We start from the raw sequence: 16,954 nt of genomic DNA on the forward strand, positions 1-16,954 counted from the left end.
TTGAATTCCATTCCATTCCATTCTATTCCATTCCATTCCATTCCTTTCCATTCCATTTAGTTCTACTCGGGTTGATTCCATTCCATTCCATTCCATTCCTTTCCATTCCATTCCAATCCATTCCATTCCATTACTTTCCATTCCATTCCATTCCAATCCATTCCATTCTACTCGGGTTGACTCCATTCCATTCCATTCCATTCCATTCCATTCCATTCCATTCGATTCCATTCCATTCCATTCGATTCCATTCCATTCCATTCCATTCCATTCCATTCCATTCCAATCCATTCCATTCTACTCGGGTTGATTCAATTCCATTCCATTCCATTCCATTCCATTCCATTCCATTCCATTCCATTCCATTCCTTTCGATTCCATTCCTTTCCATTCCATTCCATTCCATTCCATTCCATTCCATTCCATTCCATTCCATTCCGTTCTACTCGGGTTGATTTCACTCCATTAGATTCCATTCCATTCCATTCCATTCCATTCCATTCCATTCCATTCCATTCCTTTCCATTCCAACCCATTCCGTTCTACTCGGGTTGATTCCATTCCATTCCATTGAATTCCATTCCATTCCATGCCATTCCATTCCATTCCATTCCATTCCATTCCATTCGATTCCATTCCATTCCATTCCATTCCAAACCATTCCATTCTACTCGGGTTCATCATTCCATTCCATTCCATTCCATTCCATTCCACTCGGGTTCATTCCATTCCATTCCATTCCATTCCATTCCATTCCATTCCATGCCACTCGGGTGCATTCCATTCCATTCCATTCCATTCCATTCCATTCCATTCCATTCCGTTCTGCTCAGGTTGATTTCCATTCCATTCCATTCCATTCCATTCCATTCCATTCCATTCCATTCCATTCCATTCCATTCCATTCCATTCCATTCCATTCCATTCCGTTCTACTCGGCTTGAATCCATTGAGTTCCGTTCCGTTCCTTTCCGTCCCGACACGTCCCGTCCCGTCCCGTCCCGTCCCGTCCCGTCCCGTGCCGTTTTACTCGGGTTGATTCCTTTCCATTCCGTTCCGCTCGTTTCCGTTACGTTCCATTCCGTTCCACGCGGGTTGGTTCAATTCCATTCTATTCTATTCTATTCCTTTCCCTTCCATTCCATTCCATTCCATTCCATTCTACTCGGGTTGATTCCATGCCATTCCGTTCCGCTCCATTCCGTTCCACGCGGGTTGGTTCAATTCCATTCTATTCTATTCTATTCCTTTCCCTTCCATTCCATTCCATTCCATTCCATTCTACTCGGGTTGATTCCATGCCATTCCGTTCCGTTCCATTCCGTCCCATCCCGACCCGTCCCATCCCGTCCCGTCCCGTCCCATCCCGTTCCGTTCCACATGGGTTGATTCAATTCCTTTCGGTTACATTGAATTCCATTCCATTCCATTCTACTCGGATTGATTCCATTCCATTCCATTCCATTCCATTCCATTCCATTCCATTCCATTCCATTCCATTCCATTCCATTGCGTTCCATTCGATTCGATTCCATTCCATTCCTTTCCATTCCATTCCAATCCATTCCATTCTACTTGGGTTGATTCCATTCCATTCCATTCCATTCCATTCCATTCCATTCAATTCCATTCCATTCCATTCCATTCCATTCCATTCCATTCCATTCCATTCCATTCCATTCCACTCGATTCCATTCCATTCCATTCCATTCCATTCCAATCCATTCCATTCTACTCGGGTGGATTCCATTCCATTCCATTCCTTTCCATTCCATTCCATTCCATTCCATTACATTCCATTCGGTTCCATTCCATTCCATTCCATTCCATTCCATTCCATTCCATTCCATTCCGTTCTAATCGGGTTGATTCCATTCTATTCCATTCCATTCCATTCCATTCCATTCAATTCCATTCCATTCCATTCCATTCCATTCCATTCCATTCGATTCCATTCGATTCCATTCCATTCCAAACCATTCCATTCTACTCGGGTTCATCATTCCATTCCATTCCATCCCATTCCATTCCACTCGGGTTCATTCCATTCCATTCCATTCCATTCCAGTCCATTCAATTCCATTCCATTCCACTCGGGTGCATTCCATTCCATTCCATTCCATTCCATTCCATTCCATTCCATTCCATTCCATTCCATTCCATTCTGCTCAGGTTGATTTCCATTCCATTCTATTCCATTCCATTCCATTCCATTCCATTCCATTCCATTCCATTCCATTCCATTCCATTCCATTCCATTCCATTCCATTCCATTCCATTCCATTCCATTCCATTCCGTTCTACTCGGCTTGAATCCATTGAGTTCCGTTCCGTTCCGTTCCGTCCCGACACGTCCCGTCCCGTCCCGTCCCGTCCCGTCCCGTCCCGTGCCGTTTTACTCGGGTTGATTCCTTTCCATTCCGTTCCGCTCGTTTCCGTTACGTTCCATTCCGTTCCACGCGGGTTGGTTCAATTCCATTCTATTCTATTCTATTCCTTTCCCTTCCATTCCATTCCATTCCATTCCATTCTACTCGGGTTGATTCCATGCCATTCCGTTCCGCTCCATTCCGTTCCACGCGGGTTGGTTCAATTCCATTCTATTGTATTCTATTCCTTTCCCTTCCATTCCATTCCATTCCATTCCATTCTACTCGGGTTGATTCCATGCCATTCCGTTCCGTTCCATTCCGTCCCATCCCGACCCGTCCCATCCCGTCCCGTCCCGTCCCATCCCGTTCCGTTCCACATGGGTTGATTCAATTCCTTTCGGTTACATTGAATTCCATTCCATTCCATTCTACTCGGATTGATTCCATTCCATTCCATTCCATTCCATTCCATACCATTCCATTCCATTCCATTTCATTCCATTCCATTCCATTCCATTTCTTTCGATTCCATTCGTTTCCATTCCATTCCATTCCATTCCATTCTATTCCTTTCGATTCCATTCCATTCCATTAAATTCCATTCCATTCCATTCCATTCCATTCCATTCCATTCCATTCCATTCCATTCCGTTCTGCTCGGGTTGATTCCACTCCATTCCATTCCATTCCATTCCATTATATACCATCCCATTCGATTCCATTCCATTCCATTCCATTCCATTCCATTCCATTCCATTCCATTCCATTCCATTCCATTCCATTCCATTCCATTCCGTTCTAGTCGGGTTGATTCCATTCTATTCCATTCCATTCCATTCCATTCCATTCCATTCCATTCCATTCGATTCCATTCCATTCCATTCCATTCTATTCCATTCCATTCTACTCCATTGAATTCCATTCCAATCCATTCAGTTCCATTCCATTCCATCCCTTTCCATTCCATTTAGTTCTACTCGGGTTGATTCCATTCCATTCCATTCCATTCCATTCCATTCCATTCCATTCCATTCAATTCCATTCCATTCCGTTACTTTCCATTCCATTCCATTCCAATCCATTCCATTCTACTCGGGTTGACTCCATTCCATTCCATTCCTTTCCATTCCATTATATTCCATTCTAATCCATTCGATTCCGTTCGATTCCATTCCATTCCATTCCATTCCATTCCATTGCATTCCATTCCATTCCATTCCATTCCATTCCGTTCTACTCGGGTTGATTCCATTCCATTCCTTTCCATTCCATTCCATTCCATTCCATTCCATTCCATTCCATTCCATTCCATTCCATTCCATTCCAATCCATTCCATTCTACTCGGGTTGATTCCATTCCATTCCATTGCATTCGACTCCATTCGATTCCATTCGATTCCATTCCGTTCCATTCCGTTCCATTCCATTCCATTCCATTCCATTCTATTCCATTGAATTCCATTCCATTCCATTCCATTCCATTCCATTCCATTCCATTCCATTCCATTCCATTCCATTCCGTTCTACTCGGGTTGATTCCATTCCATTCCATTCCATTCCATTCCATTCCATTCCATTCCATTCCATTCCAATCTATTCCATTCTATTCAATTCGATTCCATTCGATTCCATTCAATTCCATTCAATTCCATTCCATTCCATTCCAATCCATTCCATTCTACTCGGGTTGATTCCATTCCATTCCATTCCATTCCATTCCATTCCATTCCATTCCATTCCATTCCATTCCATTCCATTCCATTCGATTCCATTCCATTCCATTCCATTCCATTCCATTCCATTCCATTCCAATCTATTCCATTCGATTCCATTCCATTCCATTCCATTCCATTCCATTCCATTCCATTCCATTCCAATCCATTCCATTCTACTCGTGTTGATTCCCTTCCATTCCATTCAACTCCATTCCATTCCATTCCATTCCATTCCATTCCATTCCATTCCATTCCATTCTATTCCATTCCATTCCATTCCATTCCATTCCGTTCTACTCGGGTTGATTCCATTCTATTCCATTACATTCCATTCGATTCCATTCGATTCCATTCGATTCCTTTCCATTCCATTCCATTCTATTCCATTCCATTCTACTCCATTGAATTCCATTCCATTCCATTCTATTCCCTTCCATTCCATTCCATTCCATTCCATTCCATTCCATTCCATTCCATTCCATTCCATTCCATTCCACTCGATTCCATTCCATTCCATTCCATTCCATTCCAATCCATTCCATTCTACTCGGGTGGATTCCATTCCATTCCATTCTTTTCCATTCCATTCCATTCCATTCCATTCCATTACATTCCATTCGGTTCCATTCCATTCCATTCCATTCCATTCCATTCCATTCCATTCCATTCCATTCCATTCCGTTCTAATCGGGTTGATTCCATTCTATTCCATTCCATTCCATTCCATTCCATTCAATTCCATTCCATTCCATTCCATTCCATTCCATTCTATTCCATTCCATTCTACTCCATTGAATTCCATTCCATTCCATTCTATTCCATTCCATTCCATTCCTTTCCATTCCATTTAGTTCTACTCGGGTTGATTCCATTCCATTCCATTCCATTCCTTTCCATTCCATTCCAATCCATTCCATTCCATTACTTTCCATTCCATTCCATTCCAATCCATTCCATTCTACTCGGGTTGACTCCATTCCATTCCATTCCATTACATTACATTCCATTATATTCCATTCCATTCCATTCGATTCCGTTCGATTCCATTCCATTCCATTCCATTCCATTCCATTCCATTCCATTCCATTCGATTCCATTCCATTCCATTCGATTCCATTCCTTTCAATTCCATTCCATTCCATTCCATTCCATTCCAATCCATTCCATTCTACTCGGGTTGATTCAATTCCATTCCATTCCATTCCATTCCATTCCATTCCATTCCATTCCATTCCTTTCGATTCCATTCCTTTCCATTCCATTCCATTCCATTCCATTCCATTCCATTCCATTCCATTCCGTTCTACTCGGGTTGATTCCACTCCATTCCATTCCATTCCATTCGATTCCATTCCATTCCATTCCATTCCAATCCATTCCATTCTACTCTGGTTGATTCCATTCCATTCCATTCCATTCCATTCCATTCCATTCCATTCCATTCCATTCTATTCCTTTCGATTCCATTCCATTCCATTAAATTCCATTCCATTCCATTCCATTCCATTCCATTCCATTCCATTCCATTCCATTCCATTCCATTCCATTATATACCATCCCATTCGATTCCATTCCATTCCATTCCATTCCATTCCATTCCATTCCATTCCATTCCATTCCATTCCATTCCATTCCATTCCATTCCGTTCTAGTCGGGTTGATTCCATTCTATTCCATTCCATTCCATTCCATTCCATTCCATTCCATTCCATTCCATTCCATTCTATTCCATTCCATTCTACTCCATTGAATTCCATTCCATTCCATTCAATTCCATTCCATTCCATCCCTTTCCATTCCATTTAGTTCTACTCGGGTTGATTCCATTCCATTCCATTCCATTCCATTCCATTCCATTCCATTCCATTCCATTCCATTCCATTCTATTCCTTTCGATTCCATTCCATTCCATTAAATTCCATTCCATTCCATTCCATTCCATTCCATTCCATTCCATTCCATTCCATTCCATTCCATTCCGTTCTACTCGGGTTGATTCCACTCCATTCCATTCCATTCCATTCCATTATATACCATCCCATTCGATTCCATTCCATTCCATTCCATTCCATTCCATTCCATTCCATTCCATTCCATTCCATTCCATTCCATTCCATTCCATTCCGTTCTAGTCGGGTTGATTCCATTCTATTCCATTCCATTCCATTCCATTCCATTCCATTCCATTCGATTCCATTCCATTCCATTCCATTCTATTCCATTCCATTCTACTCCATTGAATTCCATTCCATTCCATTCAATTCCATTCCATTCCATCCCTTTCCATTCCATTTAGTTCTACTCGGGTTGATTCCATTCCATTCCATTCCATTCCATTCCATTCCATTCCATTCCATTCAATTCCATTCCATTCCGTTACTTTCCATTCCATTCCATTCCAATCCATTCCATTCTACTCGGGTTGACTCCATTCCATTCCATTCCTTTCCATTCCATTATATTCCATTCTAATCCATTCGATTCCGTTCGATTCCATTCCATTCCATTCCATTCCATTCCATTGCATTCCATTCCATTCCATTCCATTCCATTCCGTTCTACTCGGGTTGATTCCATTCCATTCCTTTCCATTCCATTCCATTCCATTCCATTCCATTCCATTCCATTCCATTCCATTCCATTCCATTCCCTTCCATTCCATTCCATTCCAATCCATTCCATTCTACTCGGGTTGATTCCATTCCATTCCATTGCATTCGACTCCACTCGATTCCATTCGATTCCATTCCATTCCATTCCGTTCCATTCCATTCCATTCCATTCCATTCTATTCCATTGAATTCCATTCCATTCCATTCCATTCCATTCCATTCCATTCCATTCCATTCCATTCCATTCCATTCCATTCCATTCCATTCCATTCCATTCCGTTCTACTCGGGTTGATTCCATTCCATTCCATTCCATTCCATTCCATTCCATTCCATTCCATTCCATTCCATTCCATTCCATTCCAATCTATTCCATTCTATTCAATTCGATTCCATTCGATTCCATTCAATTCCATTCAATTCCATTCCATTCCATTCCATTCCATTCGATTCCATTCAATTCCATTCGATTCCATTCGATTCCATTCCATTCCATTCCATTCCATTCCATTCCAATCCATTCCATTCTACTCGGGTTGATTCCATTCCATTCCATTCCATTCCATTCCATTCCATTCCATTCCATTCCATTCCATTCCATTCCTTTCGATTCCATTCCATTCCATTCCATTCCATTCCATTCCATTCCATTCCATTCCATTCCATTCCATTCCGTTCTACTCGGGTTGATTCCATTCCATTCCATTCCATTCCATTCCATTCCATTCGATTCCATTCGATTCCATTCCATTCCATTCCATTCCATTCCATTCCATTCCATTCCATTCCAATCTATTCCATTCGATTCCATTCCATTCCATTCCATTCCATTCCATTCCATTCCATTCCAATCCATTCCATTCTACTCGTGTTGATTCCCTTCCATTCCATTCCACTCCATTCCATTCCATTCCATTCCATTCCATTCCATTCCATTCCATTCCATTCCATTCCATTCCATTCCATTCCATTCCGTTCTACTCGGATTGATTCCATTCTATTCCATTACATTCCATTCGATTCCATTCGATTCCATTGGATTCCTTTCCATTCCATTCCATTCCATTCCATTCCATTCCATTCTATTCCATTCCATTCCATTCCATTCCATTCCATTCCATTCCATTCCAATCCATTCCCTTCCGTTCTATTCGGGTTGATTCCATTCCATTCCATTCCATTCCATTCCATTCCATTCCATTCCATTCCATTCCATTCCATTCCATTCCATTCCATTCCATTCTATTGCATTCCATTCGATTCCATTCGATTCCATTCCATTCCATTCCATTCCATTCCATTCCATTCCATTCCATTCCATTCCATTCTATTCCATTCCATTCCATTCTGTTCCATTCTATTCCATTCCATTTCATTCCGTTCCACTCGGGTTGATTCCATTCTATTCCATTCCATTCCATTCGATTCCATTCGATATCATTCGATTCCATTCCATTCCATTCCATTCCATTCCATTCCATTCCATTCCATTCCATTCTATTCCATTCCATTCCATTCCATTCCATTCCATTCTATTCCATTCCATTCCATTCCGTTCTACTCGGGTTGATTCCATTCCATTCCATTTCATTCCATTCCATTCCATTCCATTCCATTCCATTCGATTCCATTCCATTCCATTCCATTCCAATCCATTCCATTCTACTCGGGTTGATTCCATTCCATTCCATTCCATTCCATTCCATTCCATTCCATTCCATTCCATTCCATTCGACTCGATTCCATTCCATTCCATTCCATTCCATTCCAATCCATTCCATTCTACTCGGGTGGATTCCATTCCATTCCATTCTTTTCCATTCCATTCCATTCCATTCCATTACATTACATTCCATTCGGTTCCATTCCATTCCATTCCATTCCATTCCATTCCATTCCATTCCATTCCATTCCATTCCATTCCGTTCTAATCGGGTTGATTCCATTCTATTCCATTCCATTCCATTCCATTCCATTCAATTCCATTCCATTCCATTCCATTCCATTCCATTCCATTCTAATCCATTCCATTCTACTCCATTGAATTCCATTCCATTCCATTCTATTCCATTCCATTCCATTCCTTTCCATTCCATTTAGTTCTACTCGGGTTGATTCCATTCCATTCCATTCCATTCCTTTCCATTCCATTCCAATCCATTCCATTCCATTACTTTCCATTCCATTCCATTCCAATCCATTCCATTCTACTCGGGTTGACTCCATTCCATTCCATTCCATTACATTACATTCCATTATATTCCACTCCATTCCATTCGATTCCGTTCGATTCCATTCCATTCCATTCCATTCCATTCCATTCCATTCCATTCCATTCCATTCCATTCGATTCCATTCCATTCCATTCGATTCCATTCCATTCCATTCCATTCCATTCCATTCCATTCCAATCCATTCCATTCTACTCGGGTTGATTCAATTCCATTCCATTCCATTCCATTCCATTCCATTCCATTCCTTTCGATTCCATTCCTTTCCATTCCATTCCATTCCATTCCATTCCATTCCATTCCATTCCATTCCATTCCATTCCATTCCATTCCGTTCTACTCGGGTTGATTCCACTCCATTCCATTCCATTCCATTCCATTATATACCATCCCATTCGATTCCATTCCATTCCATTCCATTCCATTCCATTCCATTCCATTCCATTCCATTCCATTCCATTCCATTCCGTTCTAGTCGGGTTGATTCCATTCTATTCCATTCCATTCCATTCCATTCCATTCCATTCCATTCGATTCCATTCCATTCCATTCCATTCTATTCCATTCCAATCTACTCCATTGAATTCCATTCCATTCCATTCAATTCCATTCCATTCCATCCCTTTCCATTCCATTTAGTTCTACTCGGGTTGATTCCATTCCATTCCATTCCATTCCATTCCATTCCATTCCATTCCATTCCATTCAATTCCATTCCATTCCGTTACTTTCCATTCCATTCCATTCCAATCCATTCCATTCTACTCGGGTTGACTCCATTCCATTCCATTCCTTTCCATTCCATTATATTCCATTCTAATCCATTCGATTCCGTTCGATTCCATTCCATTCCATTCCATTCCATTCCATTGCATTCCATTCCATTCCATTCCATTCCATTCCGTTCTACTCGGGTTGATTCCATTCCATTCCTTTCCATTCCATTCCATTCCATTCCATTCCATTCCATTCCATTCCATTCCATTCCCTTCCATTCCATTCCATTCCAATCCATTCCATTCTACTCGGGTTGATTCCATTCCATTCCATTGCATTCGACTCCATTCGATTCCATTCGATTCCATTCCATTCCATTCCGTTCCATTCCATTCCATTCCATTCCATTCTATTCCATTGAATTCCATTCCATTCCATTCCATTCCATTCCATTCCATTCCATTCCATTCCATTCCATTCCATTCCATTCCATTCCATTCCATTCCGTTCTACTCGGGTTGATTCCATTCCATTCCATTCCATTCCATTCCATTCCATTCCATTCCATTCCATTCCATTCCAATCTATTCCATTCTATTCAATTCGATTCCATTCGATTCCATTCAATTCCATTCAATTCCATTCCATTCCATTCCATTCCATTCGATTCCATTCAATTCCATTCGATTCCATTCGATTCCATTCCATTCCATTCCATTCCATTCCATTCCAATCCATTCCATTCTACTCGGGTTGATTCAATTCCATTCCATTCCATTCCATTCCATTCCATTCCATTCCATTCCATTCCATTCCATTCCATTCCATTCCATTCCATTCCGTTCTACTCGGGTTGATTCCATTCCATTCCATTACATTCCATTCCATTCCATTCGATTCCATTCGATTCCATTCCATTCCATTCCATTCCATTCCATTCCATTCCATTCCATTCCAATCTATTCCATTCGATTCCATTCCATTCCATTCCATTCCATTCCATTCCATTCCATTCCATTCCAATCCATTCCATTCTACTCGTGTTGATTCCCTTCCATTCCATTCCACTCCATTCCATTCCATTCCATTCCATTCCATTCCATTCCATTCCATTCCATTCCATTCCATTCCATTCCATTCCGTTCTACTCGGGTTGATTCCATTCTATTCCATTACATTCCATTCGATTCCATTCGATTCCATTCGATTCCTTTCCATTCCATTCCATTCCATTCCATTCCATTCCATTCTATTCCATTCCATTCCATTCCATTCCATTCCATTCCATTCCATTCCATTCCATTCCAATCCATTCCCTTCCGTTCTATTCGGGTTGATTCCATTCCATTCCATTCCATTCCATTCCATTCCATTCCATTCCATTCCATTCTATTGCATTCCATTCGATTCCATTCGATTCCATTCCATTCCATTCCATTCCATTCCATTCCATTCCATTCCATTCCATTCTATTCCATTCCATTCCATTCTGTTCCATTCTATTCCATTCCATTCCATTCCGTTCCACTCGGGTTGATTCCATTCTATTCCATTCCATTCCATTCGATTCCATTCGATATCATTCGATTCCATTCCATTCCATTCCATTCCATTCCATTCCATTCCATTCCATTCTATTCCATTCCATTCCATTCCATTCCATTCCATTCCATTCTATTCCATTCCATTCCATTCCGTTCTACTCGGGTTGATTCCATTCCATTCCATTTCATTCCATTCCATTCCATTCCATTCGATTCCATTCGATTCCATTCCATTCCATTCCATTCCAATCCATTCCATTCTACTCGGGTTGATTCCATTCCATTCCATTCCATTCCATTCCATTCCATTCCATTCCATTCCATTCCACTCGATTCCATTCCATTCCATTCCATTCCATTCCAATCCATTCCATTCTACTCGGGTGGATTCCATTCCATTCCATTCTTTTCCATTCCATTCCATTCCATTCCATTCCATTACATTACATTCCATTCGGTTCCATTCCATTCCATTCCATTCCATTCCATTCCATTCCATTCCATTCCATTCCATTCCATTCCGTTCTAATCGGGTTGATTCCATTCTATTCCATTCCATTCCATTCCATTCCATTCAATTCCATTCCATTCCATTCCATTCCATTCCATTCCATTCCATTCCATTCTATTCCATTCCATTCTACTCCATTGAATTCCATTCCATTCCATTCTATTCCATTCCATTCCATTCCTTTCCATTCCATTTAGTTCTACTCGGGTTGATTCCATTCCATTCCATTCCATTCCTTTCCATTCCATTCCAATCCATTCCATTCCATTACTTTCCATTCCATTCCATTCCAATCCATTCCATTCTACTCGGGTTGACTCCATTCCATTCCATTCCATTACATTACATTCCATTATATTCCACTCCATTCCATTCGATTCCGTTCGATTCCATTCCATTCCATTCCATTCCATTCCATTCCATTCCATTCCATTCCATTCCATTCGATTCCATTCCATTCCATTCGATTCCATTCCATTCCATTCCATTCCATTCCATTCCATTCCATTCCATTCCAATCCATTCCATTCTACTCGGGTTGATTCAATTCCATTCCATTCCATTCCATTCCATTCCATTCCATTCCATTCCATTCCATTCCATTCCTTTCGATTCCATTCCTTTCCATTCCATTCCATTCCATTCCATTCCATTCCATTCCATTCCATTCCGTTCTACTCGGGTTGATTTCACTCCATTCCATTCCATTCCATTCCATTCCATTCCATTCCATTCCATTCCATTCCTTTCCATTCCAAACCATTCCGTTCTACTCGGGTTGATTCCATTCCATTCCATTGAATTCCATTCCATTCCATGCCATTCCATTCCATTCCATTCCATTCCATTCCATTCGATTCCATTCCATTCCATTCCATTCCAAACCATTCCATTCTACTCGGGTTCATCATTCCATTCCATTTCATTCCATTCCATTCCACTCGGGTTCATTCCATTCCATTCCATTCCATTCCATTCCATTCCATTCCATGCCACTCGGGTGCATTCCATTCCATTCCATTCCATTCCATTCCATTCCATTCCATTCCGTTCTGCTCAGGTTGATTTCCATTCCATTCCATTCCATTCCATTCCATTCCATTCCATTCCATTCCATTCCATTCCATTCCATTCCATTCCATTCCATTCCGTTCTACTCGGCTTGAATCCATTGAGTTCCGTTCCGCTCCTTTCCGTCCCGACACGTCCCGTCCCGTCCCGTCCCGTCCCGTCCCGTCCCGTGCCGTTTTACTCGGGTTGATTCCTTTCCATTCCGTTCCGCTCGTTTCCGTTACGTTCCATTCCGTTCCACGCGGGTTGGTTCAATTCCATTCTATTCTATTCTATTCCTTTCCCTTCCATTCCATTCCATTCCATTCCATTCTACTCGGGTTGATTCCATGCCATTCCGTTCCGCTCCATTCCGTTCCACGCGGGTTGGTTCAATTCCATTCTATTCTATTCTATTCCTTTCCCTTCCATTCCATTCCATTCCATTCCATTCTACTCGGGTTGATTCCATGCCATTCCGTTCCGTTCCATTCCGTCCCATCCCGACCCGTCCCATCCCGTCCCGTCCCGTCCCATCCCGTTCCGTTCCACATGGGTTGATTCAATTCCTTTCGGTTACATTGAATTCCATTCCATTCCATTCTACTCGGATTGATTCCATTCCATTCCATTCCATTCCATTCCATTCCATTCCATTCCATTCCATTCCATTCCATTCCATTGCGTTCCATTCGATTCGATTCCATTCCATTCCTTTCCATTCCATTCCAATCCATTCCATTCTACTTGGGTTGATTCCATTCCATTCCATTCCATTCCATTCCATTCCATTCCATTCCATTCCATTCAATTCCATTCCATTCCATTCCATTCCATTCCATTCCATTCCATTCCATTCCATTCCACTCGATTCTATTCCATTCCATTCCATTCCATTCCAATCCATTCCATTCTACTCGGGTGGATTCCATTCCATTCCATTCCTTTCCATTCCATTCCATTCCATTCCATTACATTCCATTCGGTTCCATTCCATTCCATTCCATTCCATTCCATTCCATTCCATTCCATTCCATTCCGTTCTAATCGGGTTGATTCCATTCTATTCCATTCCATTCCATTCCATTCCATTCAATTCCATTCCATTCCATTCCATTCCATTCCATTCCATTCTATTCCATTCCATTCTACTCCATTGAATTCCATTCCATTCCATTCTATTCCATTCCATTCCATTCCTTTCCATTCCATTTAGTTCTACTCGGGTTGATTCCATTCCATTCCATTCCATTCCTTTCCATTCCATTCCAATCCATTCCATTCCATTACTTTCCATTCCATTCCATTCCAATCCATTCCATTCTACTCGGGTTGACTCCATTCCATTCCATTCCATTACATTACATTCCATTATATTCCATTCCATTCCATTCGATTCCGTTCGATTCCACTCCATTCCATTCCATTCCATTCCATTCCATTCCATTCCATTCCATTCGATTCCATTCGATTCCATTCGATTCCATTCCATTCCATTCCATTCCATTCCATTCCATTCCATTCCAATCCATTCCATTCTACTCGGGTTGATTCAATTCCATTCCATTCCATTCCATTCCATTCCATTCCATTCCATTCCATTCCATTCCTTTCGATTCCATTCCATTCCATTCCATTCCATTCCACTCCATTCCATTCCATTCCATTCCATTCCATTCCGTTCTACTCGGGTTGATTCCATTCCATTCCATTCCATTCCATTCCATTCCATTCCATTCCATTCCAACCCATTCCGTTCTACTCGGGTTGATTCCATTCCATTCCATTGAATTCCATTCCATTCCATTCCATTCCATTCCATTCCATTCGATTCCATTCCATTCCATTCCATTCCAAACCATTCCATTCTACTCGGGTTCATCATTCCATTCCATTCCATCCCATTCCATTCCACTCGGGTTCATTCCATTCCATTCCATTCCATTCCATTCCATTCCATTCCATTCCATTCCAGTCGGGTGAATTCCATTCCATTCCATTCCATTCCATTCCATTCCATTCCATTCCATTCCATTCCATTCCGTTCTGCTCAGGTTGATTTCCATTCCATTCTATTCCATTCCATTCCATTCCATTCCATTCCATTCCATTCCATTCCATTCCATTCCATTCCATTCCATTCCATTCCGTTCTACTCGGGTTGATTCCATTCCATTCCATTCCATTCCATTCCATTCCATTCGATTCCATTCGATTCCATTCCATTCCATTCCATTCCATTCCATTCCATTCCATTCCATTCCAATCTATTCCATTCGATTCCATTCCATTCCATTCCATTCCATTCCATTCCATTCCATTCCAATCCATTCCATTCTACTCGTGTTGATTCCCTTCCATTCCATTCCACTCCATTCCATTCCATTCCATTCCATTCCATTCCATTCCATTCCATTCCATTCCATTCCATTCCATTCCATTCCATTCCATTCCGTTCTACTCGGGTTGATTCCATTCTATTCCATTACATTCCATTCGATTCCATTCGATTCCATTCGATTCCTTTCCATTCCATTCCATTCCATTCCATTCCATTCCATTCTATTCCATTCCATTCCATTCCATTCCATTCCATTCCATTCCATTCCAATCCATTCCCTTCCGTTCTATTCGGGTTGATTCCATTCCATTCCATTCCATTCCATTCCATTCCATTCCATTCCATTCCATTCCATTCTATTGCATTCCATTCGATTCCATTCGATTCCATTCCATTCCATTCCATTCCATTCCATTCCATTCCATTCCATTCCATTCCATTCTATTCCATTCCATTCCATTCTGTTCCATTCTATTCCATTCCATTCCATTCCGTTCCACTCGGGTTGATTCCATTCTATTCCATTCCATTCCATTCGATTCCATTCGATATCATTCGATTCCATTCCATTCCATTCCATTCCATTCCATTCCATTCCATTCCATTCCATTCTATTCCATTCCATTCCATTCCATTCCATTCCATTCTATTCCATTCCATTCCATTCCGTTCTACTCGGGTTGATTCCATTCCATTCCATTTCATTCCATTCCATTCCATTCCATTCGATTCCATTCGATTCCATTCCATTCCATTCCATTCCAATCCATTCCATTCTACTCGGGTTGATTCCATTCCATTCCATTCCATTCCATTCCATTCCATTCCATTCCATTCCATTCCATTCCACTCGATTCCATTCCATTCCATTCCATTCCATTCCAATCCATTCCATTCTACTCGGGTGGATTCCATTCCATTCCATTCTTTTCCATTCCATTCCATTCCATTCCATTACATTACATTCCATTCGGTTCCATTCCATTCCATTCCATTCCATTCCATTCCATTCCATTCCATTCCGTTCTAATCGGGTTGATTCCATTCTATTCCATTCCATTCCATTCCATTCCATTCAATTCCATTCCATTCCATTCCATTCCATTCCATTCCATTCTATTCCATTCCATTCTACTCCATTGAATTCCATTCCATTCCATTCTATTCCATTCCATTCCATTCCTTTCCATTCCATTTAGTTCTACTCGGGTTGATTCCATTCCATTCCATTCCATTCCTTTCCATTCCATTCCAATCCATTCCATTCCATTACTTTCCATTCCATTCCATTCCAATCCATTCCATTCTACTCGGGTTGACTCCATTCCATTCCATTCCATTACATTACATTCCATTATATTCCACTCCATTCCATTCGATTCCGTTCGATTCCATTCCATTCCATTCCATTCCATTCCATTCCATTCCATTCGATTCCATTCCTTTCCATTCGATTCCATTCCATTCCATTCCATTCCATTCCATTCCATTCCAATCCATTCCATTCTACTCGGGTTGATTCAATTCCATTCCATTCCATTCCATTCCATTCCATTCCATTCCATTCCATTCCTTTCGATTCCATTCCTTTCCATTCCATTCCATTCCATTCCATTCCATTCCATTCCATTCCATTCCATTCCATTCCATTCCATTCCGTTCTACTCGGGTTGATTCCACTCCATTCCATTCCATTCCATTCCATTATATACCATCCCATTCGATTCCATTCCATTCCATTCCATTCCATTCCATTCCATTCCATTCCATTCCATTCCATTCCATTCCATTCCGTTCTAGTCGGGTTGATTCCATTCTATTCCATTCCATTCCATTCCATTCCATTCCATTCCATTCGATTC

The sequence above is a fragment of the Gorilla gorilla genome, chromosome 17, assembly GCF_029281585.2.
Source record: "Gorilla gorilla gorilla isolate KB3781 chromosome 17, NHGRI_mGorGor1-v2.1_pri, whole genome shotgun sequence".
Classification (NCBI taxonomy): Eukaryota; Metazoa; Chordata; class Mammalia; order Primates; family Hominidae; genus Gorilla; species Gorilla gorilla.